At 33.8% G+C, this 19,260-nt stretch overlaps 1 protein-coding gene across 13 annotated transcripts in view; it reads right to left on the bottom strand.

The window, feature by feature from the left end:
• LOC126849748 (bromodomain adjacent to zinc finger domain protein 2B-like) overlaps positions 1 to 19,260 on the bottom strand; it is a 178,368-nt gene that overhangs the window by 53,293 nt on the left and 105,815 nt on the right. For all 13 annotated transcript variants that reach the window (XM_050591912.1, XM_050591920.1, XM_050591914.1 and 10 more), the window contains exon 3: positions 8,050 to 8,109. The gene's annotated coding sequence lies outside the window, so the exon portion shown is untranslated. The remainder of the gene's footprint in view (positions 1 to 8,049; positions 8,110 to 19,260) is intronic.

The raw sequence follows: 19,260 nt of genomic DNA, 5'->3' as shown, positions 1-19,260 counted from the left end.
ATTATTATTCCACTTTATGTATATACATATTCACTAGAATGTATCGGATTATTATCTCATTAAACTTGGATAAGAAAATTGATGTATGCTCTGGTATATACACAATAGTTTTCTCGTACATACACAATAATTTTCATTCGATATGTTATAAGTTCGCGATCGTTATCAGCGATATATCGATTCGAGATGGCCTTACTTCTTATCAGTTTGTACAGTCATCGTTGAAAAATTTTTAATCCAGAATTTTTAGGGCCACGTGATCAATTCGTTGAATGAGGCCGGAATAAATAATTCTACGTCTTCATTCTCATTAATGTAATGGATAAAGAAAGTACTTAGTATTGAACGACATTGCAAGACGAAAGGAAGAAAGCAAGATAATCCGATTTGAATATTTCAGTAGCACTTCTAATGCGCGCATTTATGTTTTTCGCACATCTTTCTTCATGGTTCCACAATATAAGCTGCTTTCTAAGAGGATTATTGCAAAATGTCTCTTCTATATTTAATCATAAATATTTAAGATATGTTTTTGAGTATGTAGAGAATTGTGAAAAAAAAAAACGCGAATTAACATACAATTAAATATATAGTCCTAGACTAATTTTTTTAAGTCTCTTGTGATTTTTCAGTCTTCAAAATCAATATAATATTATTTTTCCTTGCCTTTACTTAAGATTTTTTTCCGCATAGGTATAAAATGATATAAATCCGTACACATATAATGACATAAATATTCCATGAATTTTGAGCTTCTATTTCTAATTATTTCGTATGATATCGATAAAATATTATTCATAAGTCAAATATATTTTTCTTTATCAATCAAACATCAATAAAAATTATTTATGGTAATCAATCATGATAATTACGTTGAAAATTCAACTTTTATATTACATTTATGTGTCATCACATTGTAATAAATAGTTATCACGATAATATCTCGGACAACATTTCAATATATGCAAAAAGTACGTGATTACTTTGTATCAAAGCAGTTGATAGAAAGAAACTTTAACTACAATAGCTTTTATTCGCTTTCAGATTCAGTGAATGATGATATCGAGCGAAACCTTTGGTTTGTAATTGGCAAAAGAAGCGCGTAACGCGGCTCTTTGCTGCAGGAAATTAGATAACTGTGGGACGGAAACATGCTTTCAATATCTACTATTTCGCTATTATTTTACCTATTTTTGCTTAAAAAAGAAAAAAAATGCGTGTGTGTGTGTGAGAGAGAGAGAGAGAGAGAGAAAAATTGAGTTAAATTATTATAACATTTTTAACTCAAATATTAAAATATATATTTTAATAACTTTTACTTTTGCTAAAAACTTGCAAACTATGTTAGCATAGTTTGATATGTATATATAATAACCTGTTATATTTTTATTAAATGGTAAAAAAAAGGTCTTTCGTAAAATCAAATTTATTTCTTATACCAAATCTTTTTACAATAATTCTACTTTTAAACACGAAGACAATACCGTACCGATCAAACAAAATTGAAAGTTCGAGAAACTGATGCGACAATAGTTTGGCCATTGTTTTTAAGAAGTTCTTAACTTAAATAATATCAAAACTGCCCAACAATAGAGAAGAGGGATAATTAATGGAAAGTGAATTAATTGAATTTAATACTTCAATTTATTACGAATGTTTTTTTTTTCTCCCGTAATTTGCGAACTTTTATGTCCGCGATGCCTGAAATATCAGAATCCGCGATCGAAATTATCATTTCCATCCGACGAGCGTATAATTAGACGTGCCTCTCTCGGGCGCGCCGAATAATACGAGCGCAATTATTGCCGCTGCAATGACTCTACCTATTCCTCCAAAACATTTTTCCATTCTTACGTAGATCATGAATAATGAAATATGGATGCTTAATAATTAAGCGTATAGATACTTTCACTTCTTCGATACGGAATATCACTCGCATCCGATTATTTGCAAAGTGTCGATAAAACCGTTCGTGATAATCGAGAGAGATATTTTCCCATGACGAATAAGTTATCACGAAGATTAATTTTTATTACCAATACATATGTGTATAAGAAAAAGTTAAACACAATATTTTAATTATATATATATCTCTTTTAAATAACGCTTTCAATTAATTCATAGAAAACCGATCAAACCTTAATTAATGAATGTTAATTAATAATGTTATCAAGTTAATAAAATAATATAAGAAATAAAATTATCGATACACGGATAATATGACGTCGTCGTCATCCGCGAGGCGTCCAGCGGAATATCCGGGCGAGCCCGCGACCCTACCCGGTTTTCAGCCAGGCAGGCACACTTCGAGATGCTCGTAAATTGGCGAGGAAGCGAAGGGAGAGAAACGGGGATAGAAAGAGCGTGCTGGGAAGAGAGGTGGAGGCGTTGTAAGGCGCGGGGGAATGGCGGGGGCAGCAAGCCGAGGGCAAAAGGAAGACACGGTCGACCATCGATTTCTCGACCCGCATTACACTCCTTTCGACTTCGGCTGGAAGAAACTCGGTTGAAGCATCATCGTCGTCGTCGTCGTCGTCGCGAGGAGAGAGACAGACAGATAGAGAGAGAGAGAGAGAGAGAGAGGGAGAAAGGGAGAGAAGCGCTCGTGACGAGAAAAAAAAAAAAAACAAGCCGTTTGTTCGCAAGACGCGAACGTGTCTTTGCCGCCCTGAATACGCATTCGATTACAATTTATCGCGTTTATTCCTGCGCTTGCTTTATTATCTGCTTCGCATAACGTTTCGTTTATATTAATCCACGAATATTACGAATCACAGCAAGCATGATTAGATTCAAGATGTTTGTACATCAGGTCGTTTTGGCTACTTAAAAATAGCAAATAAAAACTGTCAAAATTAAAAAAAAATCAGAACATTTCTTGTATTTATACTATTTGAAAAATCAAATTAATAAAGAATCTAGATTATAAAAAGAATCAAGGTATCACAAAATAATATAGTTTTTACTGTCTTCGTAAAAGAAAATAGTAAGCTGTAATTAATATTTTTTCTAATTTACAATAAAAACTTTTTCGTGAATATCCCCTGAAATCAACTACAAGAAAAAAGAGAATTGCAGAAAGAGAGAGAGAGAGAGAGAGAGAGAGAGAGAGAGAGAAAGAGATATAATTGTTTTTTACAATTTCTAGTAACTTTTAAACGAGTAAATGAATCTAAATCCACATTAGATTCCAGCAATTTTTTTTTCTTTATCAAATTTATCAATAAATGCTACAATATGCGATTTTAGAACCATAAGAACCAATACTAACTTTAAACTTAAATAATTTCTAAACCGAGAGAATTTTTAAGAGAACTGTGCTCAGGTTTTGCACAGATGTTCAGAAAAAATAATAGAACAGTTTACGAAATTTTCATGCTTTTGTCAATGTTTTGACACACGACACATACATAAGTCCAAATAGCAAAATAAAAATTAGATATTTTAGAATGGATCATCAGAAGGATCTAATTTTTCGTGAAGCGCAAAGAAAATGTCATGCAATGACATTATCTAATATGATATCAAATGTTTCTTAAACTGTTCAGAACTTAAAATTTCGTAAACTGTTCTATTATTTTTTCTGAATATCTAAGCAAAACCTGAGCACAATTCTCTTAAAAATTCTCTCGGTTTAGAAATTATGTAAGTTTAAAGTTAGTATTGGTTCTAAAATCGAATATTGTAGCATTTATTGATAAATTTGATAAAAACGACTACATTCATATGTTTGTATGCGTATTTAGTATTTACATACTTTAAGTATTTTTAATTAAGAAGTGCTTGATTTCACGATATTTTCCAATTAGAACTCAATATAATTGCTATACTTTTATAGTCAACCATACAAGCTGTAAAAATTCGATTTAATATTCTTATGTCAACTCGTTCATGTTACTTACACGCTACACGACGAGAAAGAGATGTAGAGAGAGACACACTTATGCAAACACGCACACACACACACACACACACAAAATAACGCGCACTCACAAACGTTGCATCGATGTCACTGTGCCGCATCAGATAATACTTCCATATACGTTAATTATACCCGATTCCACTCCCCCGTGTTTGAAGGAAAAACACATAGTCACACGTTGGACCTTGTAACATGAATGTTTCATCGTGAAGCGAGCGTATTGTTATGTCGTAACAATAATTAGCGAATTTAAATATAACACTAATTTGCATCAAGTCCATCGCTATCCCCGTTAATTACTGTAATGAAACCAGATGCACGTGAATATAATAATATTTGACAAACCGGAATCTCGTTTCGAAAAACTCGCAAGAGACGAGCATGAAATAATAAAGTGAGATGCATAACATCGTGCTATATCAAATTGCATGTTAATGTGGATAACAATATAATCCGTCAGCTTATCGCTTGAAAGAACAGATAATGTTATAATTATAACATTGAGGAAATCATCGTGATACGATTAATTTTAAGTACAACAAAAATCCAATTATCGAAATGATTCAAGAAATTCGATAAACATCCGCGTAATTTTATTGTAATATTATTAGCTGAATTATGTGAAGTTTCGAAAATATTATTAATGCAATTTTTTTTTTAGAAAATTCCATAATGCCTGCGTAAGTAATGCATATCTTCATTCATCAATTTTCTGATAAATAATTCAACCTTATCTAATAGCATTATCATAAGTCGTATGATAACGCTATAACATTATAGATAAGGTAGAAATGTTACTACATAAGTCTTATAAAAATGCAAAATAATAATCAAATCTTTACACCGCTTGTGCAATGTGAAAAATAAATTCTCTTCAATGTAAAAAAATATACTTTCAATATATGTTTTGAAGAAATTACAGATAAAGTGTGTGTGAGATTAATTTTTCCTCAAACTGTAATTGAAGAAAAAGTATAATGCAAATTGTCCTGCCCCTTTTTCTCTTTCCCACATGTCATAAATCTTAATATTCATAAATTGATATAAATTTCCTTGTCGTTAATTTGAATTTGTATCATTCCGAATTTCGCGAAGCCGTCTCACTAAGTCTCATTACATCTTATTCAAACTCGCTTTTAATGTGCAAGAAGCCAACTGTGTCACGTACGAAAATCTAAGCACGCCAATAACCACTCGACTTGCTTAAGCGACATTACGACGACGAGTCGAGACACAGAAGACGAGGCGCGCGAGCCCTGGACAGAGTCGAGACGAAGAGAGCCGCTCGCGGCTGTAGCTTCGTTTCCCATTCAATGAATCCTTACATGGAACACGTCGCCGAGGACGGCATTACGCGCATATCCCCCCCGTCCTCGGCGCTGTCGGTGCCGCGGCAGATGGCACTCCTATCTGCGTCAATTACAGGCGGACTTCTCGCTCTGTCTCTCTTCCTCCGTCGAGGCGTTTCGAGGGAAGAGATACGTGGCGCAACGAGGACCTCGGATCTTGATGGTTTCGCAGAGAGCGAGCCGACATTACGGGCGGCCGCGTTGGCGCGCGGGCGGGAGAGGAGATCGGGACAGAAGCGAGTAGAGCAAGAGAGAGAGAGAGAGAGAGAGAGAGAGAGATCGTCGCAAGAGATGGTGGAGGTGGAGGAGCAGCACAGCAATCAATACAGAGTCAGCAGAACAAAACCATCCCTCGACTACTCCGTGTCCCTCTCTCTCTCTATCTCTCATGCTATCTCGATCTCTTTTTCTCTCTCGAATGCTCGCCGATATGTCTGTTTCTCTCTTTTTTCGATGTCTGTCTTTCTCTAACCAGCACAAATACGACGGTTGCATGAACGCTACAGTGCCGTTAACGGGGACTTCCCCCCACGCGCGCGCCGAATACACGTACAGACAACGACGGACGTACATACGCGCCCATTCGTGTCACCAACACGTGCACGCAACGCGAGCGACCGGGGCCGTCGTGCTATAACGTACATACGTCGCATCGGTTGCAATTATAGCGGCGATGCTCGCCACGAGGTAAACGCGCGCGCGGGAGCGAGAACGAGCGAGCGAGCGCGCGGATGCACAAACGCGAGTAGGTGTCTCCTTTCCCCTCCCGACCGAGCGCGCATACTTTTTCCGAGAAGCCGGAGAATATACACCGTGGGGAAAATGCGGAGATACGCGGAAGCTGTAATAAGCGAATTATGTGGGAGTATTCGCGCGGCGACGATCGATACGAAGAAATGCGCCGGGCGAGCGCCGTAATCTCTTTCGAGAATGCCGCCTACAATGAAAAACCGCCACCCACCCATCCGCTCGCTCACCCTCTCTCCCCCCCTCCCTCCCTCCCCCCCTCGCCGCGAATCGAATCCGAATCGATTGCAAAATGAAGTCATATTAACGCTCAAATAGCACTTCGTTCAACCCGTAACGCGATTCTAGCTTGCTACCGGCGGGAAAAAATGCCAGTTTGACGTAAGTGTAGATACCGGTGTGAAGTTAGCACCGCATTTTCAAAAATCGAAAGTTTTATAGAGAGTTCTATTTGCATCCCAAATAGTTCTATAGTTCCTGATAGGTTTTAGAAATAGTGTAGATAAATATTCGACAACAATGTGTAAAATTTCGCGAAGGAATCGTCAAGAACGTCTGTGCGATAATAATGAAATGTAATGATTTCTAATCAAGTATAATAAAGTAATTCCTACACAAAACATCGTATATTTTAATATTCTTATTTCTTTCAACCTTCTATCCATCGTTAAGGTAAGAGAATTTTTTTTATGTAATCCTTCTTGCGACATATTTTTTTTTATGCATTTTACAGTATTCTATTATTGAAAGTTTAAAGAAACGCTATTTTTTAAAGGGATATTTTTATAAAAAAGTTGCACGTCATATACGGGATATATAAATATATACAATGCCACTTGTGTAGCCGCTCGCGAGCGCAAGAATAGAAATCCTCTATAGTGAAATATTAATTCGGTGCACATTCTCGACGCTTCTCTATCGCTTGCTTTGCGCGGAGAAAAGAATCAGCGATCTGATAGCGAAATGATAATATCTATATATCAGTATTACTTACGAAAACCGCCGCGAGCTACTCGCGACTTTCTATTGCCTCGCGGTGAAAAAAAGACGCGATTAACACTAGATTGCCTAAGGAAGTCATTTTGACTGCTTTTCAATTTCAATTAGAAAAACAATTATGTATATAATGACACAGCTTCTTATAATTTTGTGACTTTTTGTACAACATATAAATGCGTTTATTGATCATTGTAGTTGCCTCCCCCTCCTTCATTTCCGGTATATATATATATATATATATATATATATATATATATGTGTGTTATACCTGTATTGCCCAAAAGCATTCATTTTGACTACTTGGAAAATTTTAAATAATCAAATGACTTTTATTATTGAATTGAGTAAATTTCTTATATGACCAGAGCTGCAAGACAGAAAAATTCATCAGAACATGAAGACCAACTGCAACATCATCAAATACAACATATTTTAACAAACGAAAAATTTGTCAAGTACGACTTTGCCACAATAACAAAACAAATAATATATGTGAAAAATATGAAAAGTATGTTTGCGGAAGATGTACACATAAAAAGATTTCCACTTTCATTTGCTTAAAATGTACAAATAATGCATAAATTATTTTTTTTTTCCAAGTGAAGTAAATTTTTTTTATCGTTAACACTTACTAATAACTTGTTGTATGACTGTAAATAATATAAAAAATATTAAAAATTAATCTTAAACAAATTTCTTTACGCATTAGTTATTTTTTCACAATGCAGTCATTTTGACTGCTTTGGGGCACTATAGGTATATACTAAGTTTCAGTCTTTCTAGTGTTAATAAAGCAGCGTGGAAGAGTTTAACGCAATCATACGTCGAATAGGGGAATTTCGAAATGAAGGAAGCGCGGGAGCGATAAAATTTGCGGCATCGAATTCGCAATTTAGGGAATTCCTATGTTCCATATGCGCGGGCACACATGGACATTGCTTAATGATCTCGCGTCCCTATCGTTGCTTATGTATGCGCCGGCGTATTGTATATACACACATACATGTGCGAGGAGGATTCATGTATACTCACGATTAATTACGAAGCCTCAACTCATAGTAGAAGCCGGCTCCACGAGACTCCACATTGCACCTGAAACATAGAAATATATTATGTCATTAATAAGGACGCCGAATGCTCTCCAAGTTTCTTATATCAGCCGACCAATGGAATTATTAAGACGCGAGCATGCAGTCATTAGCGGATACTTATCGGCTGCTTTCGCGAGATCGTTAATCGCTTCGTTATTTCACGTGCAAGCGAAATATCCCCGATTAAACTGATAATGAAATTTCTCCTTCTTGCAACGAGAATTATTCTCTCGTTTTTATTTCTCTAAAATTTTTATTATCCTTAACACGATTTAAGTGATGCTACAATTTAAACATTCGTAACTTTATAGATGCTATCGTCACTCATAGACATAACTATCTCTCTCTGGATTATGTAACATTAAAGCGCTAATGCAAACGCTCAAAAGAGTTAATAAATCACTTTGATAATCAATAATGATGTATTTTACGAGTTGAGTTATTTATAGAAAAATTATAATATAGAAAAAACCGTTTGTCGAAGGCTTGAGTGACGATGTTGGTCGGTTGCTTAAAAATATGGGATTTACAGTGGTTTACAATATACCTAAAAAATTAAATTCATTGATTAAACGCGGCAAGGATAGTTTGCCTATTAGCAATAGAACGGAGGTTGTTTACAAAATAAATTGTAAGAATTGTAGCGCTTCGTATATTGGCCAGACAAAAAGACACTTAAGCACCCGAGTCAAGAAACATTGTAATAATATAAAAATGCACGAAAGTAATTTATCCGTAATTAGCAAACACAAATTAAAATTTGATCATGACTTTGATTGGTCAGCGCCTGATATTCTACATAACGAAAAACATGTAAGAGAGAAATAGCTGAAATGTTTTTTATTAAAAAATTTGACAACACTATTAATTCCCAAAAAGATACAGAGAATTTAAACAACATATACGATAAATTAATAAAGGTCGTTTAGTTGATCTCAGTATTCCAAACATAGTGGTTGACACAATGTCAGTTTGACATTTCGATTTTTCTCTTTCTACTTTTTAATTATAACGTAAGTTGCTTAACTCTATTTTTTTCTTTGTAACATGACTATCATTATTTATTGTATTGTTATTTTAGTTTCACTTGATAAGGACCAAAACCATATGGTCGAAACGTCGTGATATAATAATCAAACAATAAATTGCCAGTTTGGTCGTATAAACATTTGTTTATTAATTTATTTACTGGCGACATTTTTAAAATTAAACATAATAATTATAGAAAAATGTTCATTAATATAGTGCAAGCATTTCTAACCACTAGGATAATTCATAACAGTTCGAAATTCAGATTAATTTCAAATCAATCGTCGCCATTACGCATATCGTAACGATTAACTGGCCGCAAGATTCGTTGGGGCAGATAGATGGTTGAATATGCTATTCGGTAACTACGCCTGCGCTATTTGATGCATCGAAAGCGTATCGTGTATACATGTATAAATCGTCGAATCACATCGCCTCTCTCTCTCTCTCTCTCTCTCTCGTTCAGCCGACTTTTCCCTATCGACGCAGCAAAGTGATACCACAAACAAGTAAATAGACTGCCGGCTGGAATTGACCAGAGTAATATTTGCCATCGATCGCGTTCGCCGCGGGAAAGGAAACACATGAATGTAGCAAAGCGTTTACACTCGCGCGCACGCTAATGCATGAATGCCGAGTCAATGTTAGCGTTGCCTGCGTCACCGTTGCAAAGTCGCTGCTCGCTGTGTCGCGTCTGTACACCATCGCATTTCGACAGAAATTATGATCGATATGACGGATATCGCCCGAGCGCCTGTGTGCCTAACTAAAACAATCTCCTGCAGCACGTTGCGCTGATCCACAGCGCGCACACAACGATATAGTTATATCTCTTTAAACGCTGATACTTAAAATTTTTTTACCACCCACTTGCACAATCGACGTGCGATTGCACTCGTTCGTGGCTTATTTGTGGTTTTACCATAACGTAGATTTTTTTTTTTTTAAATGATCGCTGTTTTATAAATAATGTACTGATAATAAATCGATATTACTTTGTCGAATAGAATTATCGTCGAATCTTTTAATTTTTAAATATGTATACACATAAATCTATAATTAAACGAAAATAATAATAATGACAAGCAAAAGTCACCCAATAAGAACAAAAAATAAGCTTCTCGTTAAAAGTCAAAAAAATAAATACTAAAATATGTATGGTATGCTCTATATATCGCGTATATATTTTACAAATGTATACTTCAACTTAAGAGAAAATACCTAAACTTTCTCTAAAAGAATGTGCGTGTATTAACATTGACATTATTCAATGATATTCTGTCAGAGAAAATAGCCTTTCGCATTGAAGTCCTAAACGCATTCTGGATATATATAATCCAAAATGTTTTATCTTATAAACTAAATTATCATTCAAATCTGGAGACGGCAAGACAGCGAGGGTATCTTCACGTAATATTATAATATGAACGCGATTGTATTTTAATCTCTAGAAATTCGAGCAAGAGAAATATCTCGAAATTTCGCGAAAGCCACGTTTCAGTTTACATTTACGCATTAACTCTGCCAAAATTCTCCTCTTTGTATTACTTGTCGATAAAATGCATACATTTGACATACAGTGAAGAATGTCTGGCACAAATCAATTGACAACTGTGACCACTGAAATATTATGCGCGCTCATGTAACAATAAATAAATATATAATTATATTTTTATATAGTAGAGAATCTATACACAATTTTCTCTCTCGGAAATTGCACATAAATTTTCAATAATCCAAATAATTCTACTCCGTCGCAATCTGAATGCATACATAATAATAATAAAGATTAGAAGATTATATAAACTTTTACCATAGTAGACAAATATCTTCCATAATTGCGCTAATCTTTCATTTGCCTTGTAGGCGAAAAAGAATCTTTTGAAGAAAAAAAAAAACACGATATCATTAGAGCTGAGAATTCGCCGCTATCTTACATCATTTTATGAGCTTCAGCTTTCTCTACGCCTTCGTGAATAATCAATAATCTGTTGTGCAATTAATTACGTGCACCCTGACACGACCTTTAGTTTTCTTCATCGTGCGGAAGGCGCGATTTGCTCCCGGTGACGCGGATTAAAGACTCGAGACTCAATGGCTCGCTCGACCTCGGCCGATTTTATCTGTGCCGGGGACATTAATTCATTAATTAACGAGGAAGGTTCTTATCTGCCGACGTTGATAACGACGGCCGAGAGTCTCCACCTAGCACAATCGAGCGTAGAAAGGTGGCCAAGCCCGCGGAAAAGTCGCATTGCGTTCGGTTCGGCGATATCAAGCGCTTCAATTGTATTCATAATTCATGAATAACGCGGCGCTTGTCACCCAAACGTCAATCACGCATATACATACGCATGTGAATATTTCAATTATCCGTATCATTCGCGGTAACGATTATTTTTATTGACCGCGACACAAAACGTCTGGAATATTAATAATCGTTCACTTTTCTCACAACATCTCTCGCAAATTATGATATATATATATATATATATATATATATATATATATATATATATAATTTGTACATTATATAGATTTCGTTATTTGCGTGTGTTATAAATCCAAGGAAACAGCTCATTTCATTTTTCTTTAAACTTGAAATATGTGAACTGAGATGTGACTAGATCGGTGCTGCATCGGTGATGCATTGAAAAAAAGGATATTGCATAATTCTATCTGTCTGCTCTGTAATTAAGAACACGCCTTTATATATACGCATCTAAACGATGCTTATCAAAGCAGAACGCAATTATTATTATCGTTCATTTCTGAGCAAATATTATATACATTATTATATATATATAAAATTTTTATATTATACAATTTTTGACTCTATTTTATTTCTAGAATACATTATTAAAATATTGTACGAAGGTTGTGAGATACTCTGTGTATATGTGTGTGTGTGTGTGTGTGTGGGAATAATAATTATTTTCGATTATCATTTTGGACATACTGCATTTTGTTAAATTATAGTTCAGTACAAAATGACGAATGGAAACACGAAATGGCCATTTGCCGCTGTTAACTGTTAATACAGACAGTTGAATATCAGCCACTATCTATTGATTATCATGACCATTGTGGCATACCTTGCCCATCTATTCATGTACCAATTGTTATGTCAAAAACGAAAAACCACAAATGTGTTCTAATGTTATATATGTAGAATATGTAATCATTATAATTTCTGCCAATTGACGCACCTAAAGGCATATTCTCAATAAATAATTATGCTTTTAAAAAGTTAATAGCTATACAATATTTATTTTATAGCTATATAATATTTAAAGTTATATAAATATTTTATTAGAACATCTTAAAATGCTTGCTTAAAAATTTTTTTTTAAACTTGTTATCATCGCTTTGATTAGGCCGCTTTCACTTACGCCTGCACTATATCTGCAAGTTTGCAAAACTTATTGTAATACATTAATTATCGTACTCTGTAAAATTATCTACATTCATGAGGAATATATATCGAGTTTAATAATATTTAAAAAAAAAGGAAGCTGCTCGAAAAAAAAGACAGTGCTCGATAGAGTTCAACGACCCCTCGAGAAAGCGTCTGTAAAGTACGACTTGTAACGAGAGTCAGCGGGACTGACTGAGTCATCGATATATAGTAACTTTACGTACGCACGTACGTGTACTCGCCACTATTACAGTTTCATTCACAAGGATCGGCGCGTTCTTACGCGCTGACGCACCGCACGCACGTATAGGCGCGCGCTCGCCATGCAAATATCCGTGAACGTATATAAAGTGGCGATGAAAACTAGGCTTTTTTTTTGACAAGTAAGGCATTTTTCGATCGTTTGTGAATTTTTGTAATGACACGTAGAATGATGAAACAAAACAAATGCCTGACAAATTTCTTCGTATACTTATATTTAGCCTATTTTTAATAAATGCATATTTTCAAAATAATAATGCAAAATTAAAAATATCTTTTAGAAAAATTTTTTCTAAACAAATCTTCTCTAATACAATTTTTGACATTAAATGTAATTTCAATGATAATAATAATGATAAATTTCGTGAATTTTGTTTATATATCATAACACACAATAATTTTACAATATTAATAATACATTTTTAATATATTTTTGTTCGCCTCTTGATACTCTCAATGAGATAATATTTTTAATCATTTTCATTACTGTAGACACGATATAGGTTGATATGCAACTTTACTTGCGCACACTGCCAAATTTAATTTCACTCCTGTGTTCAAAGGCTTCTATCGTACGGTTAATTAACATGGCAAACATTTCGTAATACGTATGCACAAAGTGCGCGTACATTGCCGTTATGGCGTAAGCATAAACGTACACGTGCGAGAGAGAGAGAGAGAGACTGGAAGAAGAAAATGCATAACCCTTTATTTTATGCGCCACCAGCAGCTGCGCATGCACGTGTGTGCGTGCGTGTACGCGTGCACTCGCCGCTCCGAGTATTATTCACTGTTTTATATATAAACACAACGATATAGACACATCGACGCATGTATATACATACGATGTATGTTTATATATGACCTTCTCCATGTACATCGGTATCTAGGTCAATGTCTTCCCCGAGAGTGGCAATTTCGATCCACCATTTGACGTACCATCGTCATTTCTTTGCGTACTTTGCGTTCTCGTTATCAAGACACTTTGAGTTTGATGATGCATTTTCGAAAGATTTATTTCTTTAATATATGTATAGAGGATATATGTATACTCATCCCGTTTCTTTATGAAATTTTAGCGATAAATAATTTAAAATTAGCAAAAAGAAATGAAAAGCAGCGAGATAGTTTAATTTTATAAATAATTAAAATAATTAAAATTTTTCGTTTATACAATAGTAGCACAAAAGTATTAAAATTAAAAAAAAAAAAAAAACATATTTCTTACGTTTATATTGTTTGAAAAATCAAACAAATAAATCCGAATTATTAAAAAGAATTAAAGTATTACAAAATAACATAGTTTTTAACGTCTTCGTAAAAGAAAATGATTGTAATTAATTTTTCCAAATTTATGACAAAAAATTTTGATCATGAATTTTTCCTGAAATCAAGTACAACAACAAAAAAATGAAACCAAATAATTTGCAAAAAATGAGAAAATTTTTCTACAATTTTTAGTAAAAATCTTTTAAACGAGTAAGTAGATCTAAATCAAGTTTTGTACAAATATTTATTAAAGTTTTATTAATATATAAAAATTTTTATTTCTTTGCCAATGTTTCTCCCTTGTCAAATTTGTCAATAAGTTCTACAATATACAATTTTCCATAAGAATCAATTCTAATTTTAAATTTAAATAATTTCCAAACCGTTAAGAAAATTGTGTTCAAATTTTGCATAAATACTCAAAAGGAATACTAGAATAATCTACGAAATTTTCAAACTTTTGTTAATATTTTGACATATGACATGCATCCTTAGTGAATAGCTTTTTATGCATGAATCACATTTCAAATTTAAATAATATAATAATATAATTAAAATTGGCAACTTAAATCAAACTAAAATTGCAAAAATAAATAATGATATAAAAATATATACAATATTTCAGATAAGTAAATAAAGCCTTGAAATTGAAAATAATCTCGTGAGCCATAAATTCATTGGAACACATATTAATGTGTGTTAACCAATTTATGAAATCTATAAACATCCAGTAGCAATTAAAAAATAATTAGATAATTCATAACAGACTGAATAATATTTAATATGCGGGAAAGAATATCGACATAATTTTTTTCGAATGGGTACGAAATGGTAATATCAAATTGTGCAATAATATCAATTACGATTCTCGGTTGCTAACTACTCTTATAAGTTCCTGTATAATACCGCAGCACATTTCCATGAAATACTCCGTTCATTTAATTATGCAATGACAATGCTTTTTTCTCTATGCCGCAATTGACTGTCATTACCGATGTAGTTAAACAGTCATAATAATGAATTTATTTTGCGTGAAACATCTCTAATGTAGCTTATCCAGACAGTAGTTACGTATCTCTTTTCTCTCTCAACGCATTAATGCAATAATAAATCATCAATATTTTCGGGATTTCGTTAAAAAGCTTTTCGTTGTTAGCCCGAATAGAATTATGCAAAAAATATTACGCGAGAGAATCTTCTTCATCTTGTATAATATTCTATTCTATATATGATGCACAGGCAAATCGTGTTTTAGCAAAAATGTTATAATATTACTGTCATTACTCCCGTCATCATTTCATTTCATCTCATCTTAATGCCGAAAAATGCACACATAGTTACCGTAATATTTAATTTAAATAAAAAAATGAATAAGAGCAACATAATAAAAAATATAACTTCTAAAATGAAATAAAAGGGAGAAAATATAGCGCGTTAAAGCAGTAAATAAAATTAAAATTAGATTTTAGTAGAAAAAATGAATTGCTATTTCAAAAAGAAAAAAAAAAATATATCTTTTCGTTTATCAAACACGTTTACCACACATTTTGTTTAGCCATGAATAGATCCAACTTAATTCGCTTTTTGCTAGTGACGGTTTTTATCCGCCTCCGTGAAATTTATAACCATAGCTCTCTCTTTTTATCCCACAGGCACTTTGCATTTAAAATCGTAACAATGCTCGGAAATGTAGTTCGCGCGCGTGGTAGCAATCGGAAATATATGCGGAATAATATATGCCTTGTATACAACGAAGCGTTTAAGTTACTCACATTAATTAATGCGTGAATTAATTCCGCGAGCAACACCTTCGATACGTCATACAACCGCGACGAGCCCGAGCAGAGAAATAGTTGGCGCAATCGAGCAATGGTTGCGATTGAGTAATGTGGGTGAAGGCTAATGGCCGACCTCAAAGTTTTAATCGACAATTTTCGCGAAACACCGCAATATGCCGCTTATATCTGTCGCAGTATATATAATTGACGGACGATTTTTCCTTGAGCAAGTCTATTTCAATGTAAGATTAACCTGTCCATGATAAAAAAAAAATAATGAACTTTAAAAATCGTTGCATTTATCCATTCGATGTTCCTTTCATTTACGACAAAATAGATGCTACTCAATATGCAGAGATAATAATTAATAATATTCAATAATAAAAGCAAACACAATATTAAATTTTTATCCTACCCTTATCTCGTTAAAATAATCAAATGATCGATATTAATTATATTAAAAATGTTACATTTTGAAGTAACAATTATTGTTATTCTAAAGTAAAATTACACAATACTTCTTATGTGTGTCTATATACCGATGTGTCTCCATTCTTTGTTCTTAGAAAAAATAAATAATTAAGAATACCGATCGAAATAAATGGAAATAAAATTTGATGGCGGTGAAAAAGATTATCATGTTTGACTGAAGATCTTTCTTTCATCCCACGTTTTAAATTCAGGTGTAATAAGAAAGGCGGGTTTTCAGGAGGAAAAAAACGCGTCTCTCTCTCTCTCTCAGTCCCTTGAATCTTGCGAGGTTTTGCACCTGCACGCATGTTCCAGTTTTCAGAGTCACACGGCCTAGATTTGATTCCGTTACGTCCAGTTCTGCAGTAATCCTTGCTCCGTTAAGTTCTTGCCGCGTTCGATTGGCGATTCATCGACGCTAACTATCGCACCCTCGATCGCAATCACAGAGACTTTTTGAAATAAAAGCTCTCACACAAAGATTATAAAAAAATCAACTAACAAACAAAAGATCAATGCGAGCCGGTCATAGATAGAGATAATAGAAAACGTCAATAACAATATATTGAAAATAATTTTTACCATAGTTTCAAAAATTGAATAGCTTTTATTTTTTAACACAGAGATGTGCCAATGGTTGAGAATTTAATTTTTCTGTATGTAAAAGCAGCACAGTGCAGTTAATGAACAATTAAATGCGTAACAGTTAATTTATATTATTATTTTATCGTACAACTCTTTCGATTATTTAATAAAATATATAGGAGAAAGAAAATCGTTGCTCCCTTTTATATCTTCCTTTACCATTCATGCGCAGATTTAATTATTAATATTTAATTATCGTAAATCTTTAATTAAATTTATCAGATAATATTGGATGAACGCGTCTATAATCATTGTAATTTTTATACAATTAATGCCGATTTATTTGAACACCAGAGATAGATCGTTTTAATCTTCCATTGACTCGCGTCGCAGTCCTAATGTTTCGTCGTGGGATTATTTCGCAGAGAAACATTGCTAATATCGTATTGGGGCACAATAACAGCGCGGCGAGTCGCAGTTGGCTATTCAGTTAGAAGCCGGAAACCGGGCTCCCCCGTCGAGGCAAGACGAAACGAAATTGGCGGAAGTTACGCAGCGAAAACGCCTCAGCGCTGTCGGCCATAAATCAGCCCCTGCTTCTTCTCCTTTCCTCGTCCACTGTTCCCAACCGCGCGCACCTTTCCGTCTCTTTCTCTTTCTCACTTATGCACTTACTATATATATATATATATATATATATATATATATATATATATATCTCTTTCTCATTCTCCCGTAAACCCGTAGAGACGTATCTATTTATCCGATAGAACGATCGATCACCAGGCGATCGGGCGAGCAGAGAAAGAGGAACTAGTGCCAGCGCGAATCGCGGACTCTTGATATGCGCCAATATTCTTAATATTCATAAACCAATACTGATGATTATTCAGCGGATGTAAATGTTTATTTGCGTTGTGCGCGGAAAAAAAAAATCGACGGCCACGCTTCCGACGTTAATAACTATATGCCGACAATTGCGAGTGCGAAGCAGGCGTGTGATACGTGCCGATGAAATAAAGACGAAGAGAATATTGCAGATAATACATAATAACAATGATTTTTATGATTTATATATATATATATATATATATATATATATATATATATATATACGTCGCCACACAAGAGAAATAACACACGTAAATTTCTATACAATGAAATACGTAAAAAGGAAAAATATGTTTTTTCCCCTTGTATTGGGCATGAAGGATTACACGTATAAGAATGAATTATACGTACACAGTTGAAAAATGTGTGCTAAATTTAATAGATATCACATGTCCCAAACGATTGACACAAATTTTTGTGTTTATTTAATGTAATATGGATATGTTAATATTTTAACGCAAAATAAATGCAAACGTCAAAGTAATTTGAAATTTATTTGTAAGACCAATATATTTTTAATGATAAAATTAATTTGGAAAAATATTATTGACAGTTTGTAGTCATTCTCATCTCTTGTAGAATAAAATCAACATTTTTATTATATTTACATATGAATTCTGCAACTAATAATACGGAATATATCTGTCGTGTAAAATTAAAAATAGGTGTACATTTTATTATTTTTACACTTTTCTTCAGTTGCTTTAATAATTGAACATTTGAGTTCAATTAACACAACAGTAATATGTTAAATCAACACATAAATCTGTTAAATATTTAACACAAAAATTTTAAGCGGTATATTTTTTAATAAAAAAAAAAAAAATTTCAACAGTGCATGATTTTATAATAACATTCGTCACTTTTGCGTCTTAAACTTGACATCACTCAAGAGTCGATCAAATATTGAAAGTGATCCTGACTCTTGATTCTAGCGGAAAATTTCAATCCAAGCTGACGATTTCAAAGCACTTGGATTATATGAAGCAAATCTTCCGATGAAAATTTCAATCTCGAGGACGCTCACACGTATAAAATTCCATTCAAGATGATTAAAGATGAATTTTGTGAATGTTGCGGCCGGTGTGAAGTTAGCACCGCATTTTCAAAAATCGAAAATTTTATAAAGAGTTCTATTTGCACCCCAAATAGTTCTACAGTTCCTGATAGGTTTTAGAAATAGTTCCGGCAAAAAACCTAAAAAAAATTGCATTTTGAAAATATGAGGTGCCAACTTCCCGTGGCACCGCAAAATGCGAAAAATGCCATTTAAATCGTCGTATCCTATAGTTCTCGAAGAGTTCTACAGTTCCTGATAGGTTTTAGTAATAGTTCCGGCCTCTAAATATTTTTAAACAATTTTTGAATATCAGAGCTGGCACCTCATCTTCCGCTAAAAGTGGCCAGAACTTTTTCATCTTTGGTTTCACAGCTTCGGACGTTAATAATA

This window comes from Cataglyphis hispanica, chromosome 5, assembly GCF_021464435.1.
Source record: "Cataglyphis hispanica isolate Lineage 1 chromosome 5, ULB_Chis1_1.0, whole genome shotgun sequence".
NCBI lineage: Eukaryota > Metazoa > Arthropoda > Insecta > Hymenoptera > Formicidae > Cataglyphis > Cataglyphis hispanica.
This window is presented reverse-complemented; position numbering and strand designations above follow the sequence as displayed.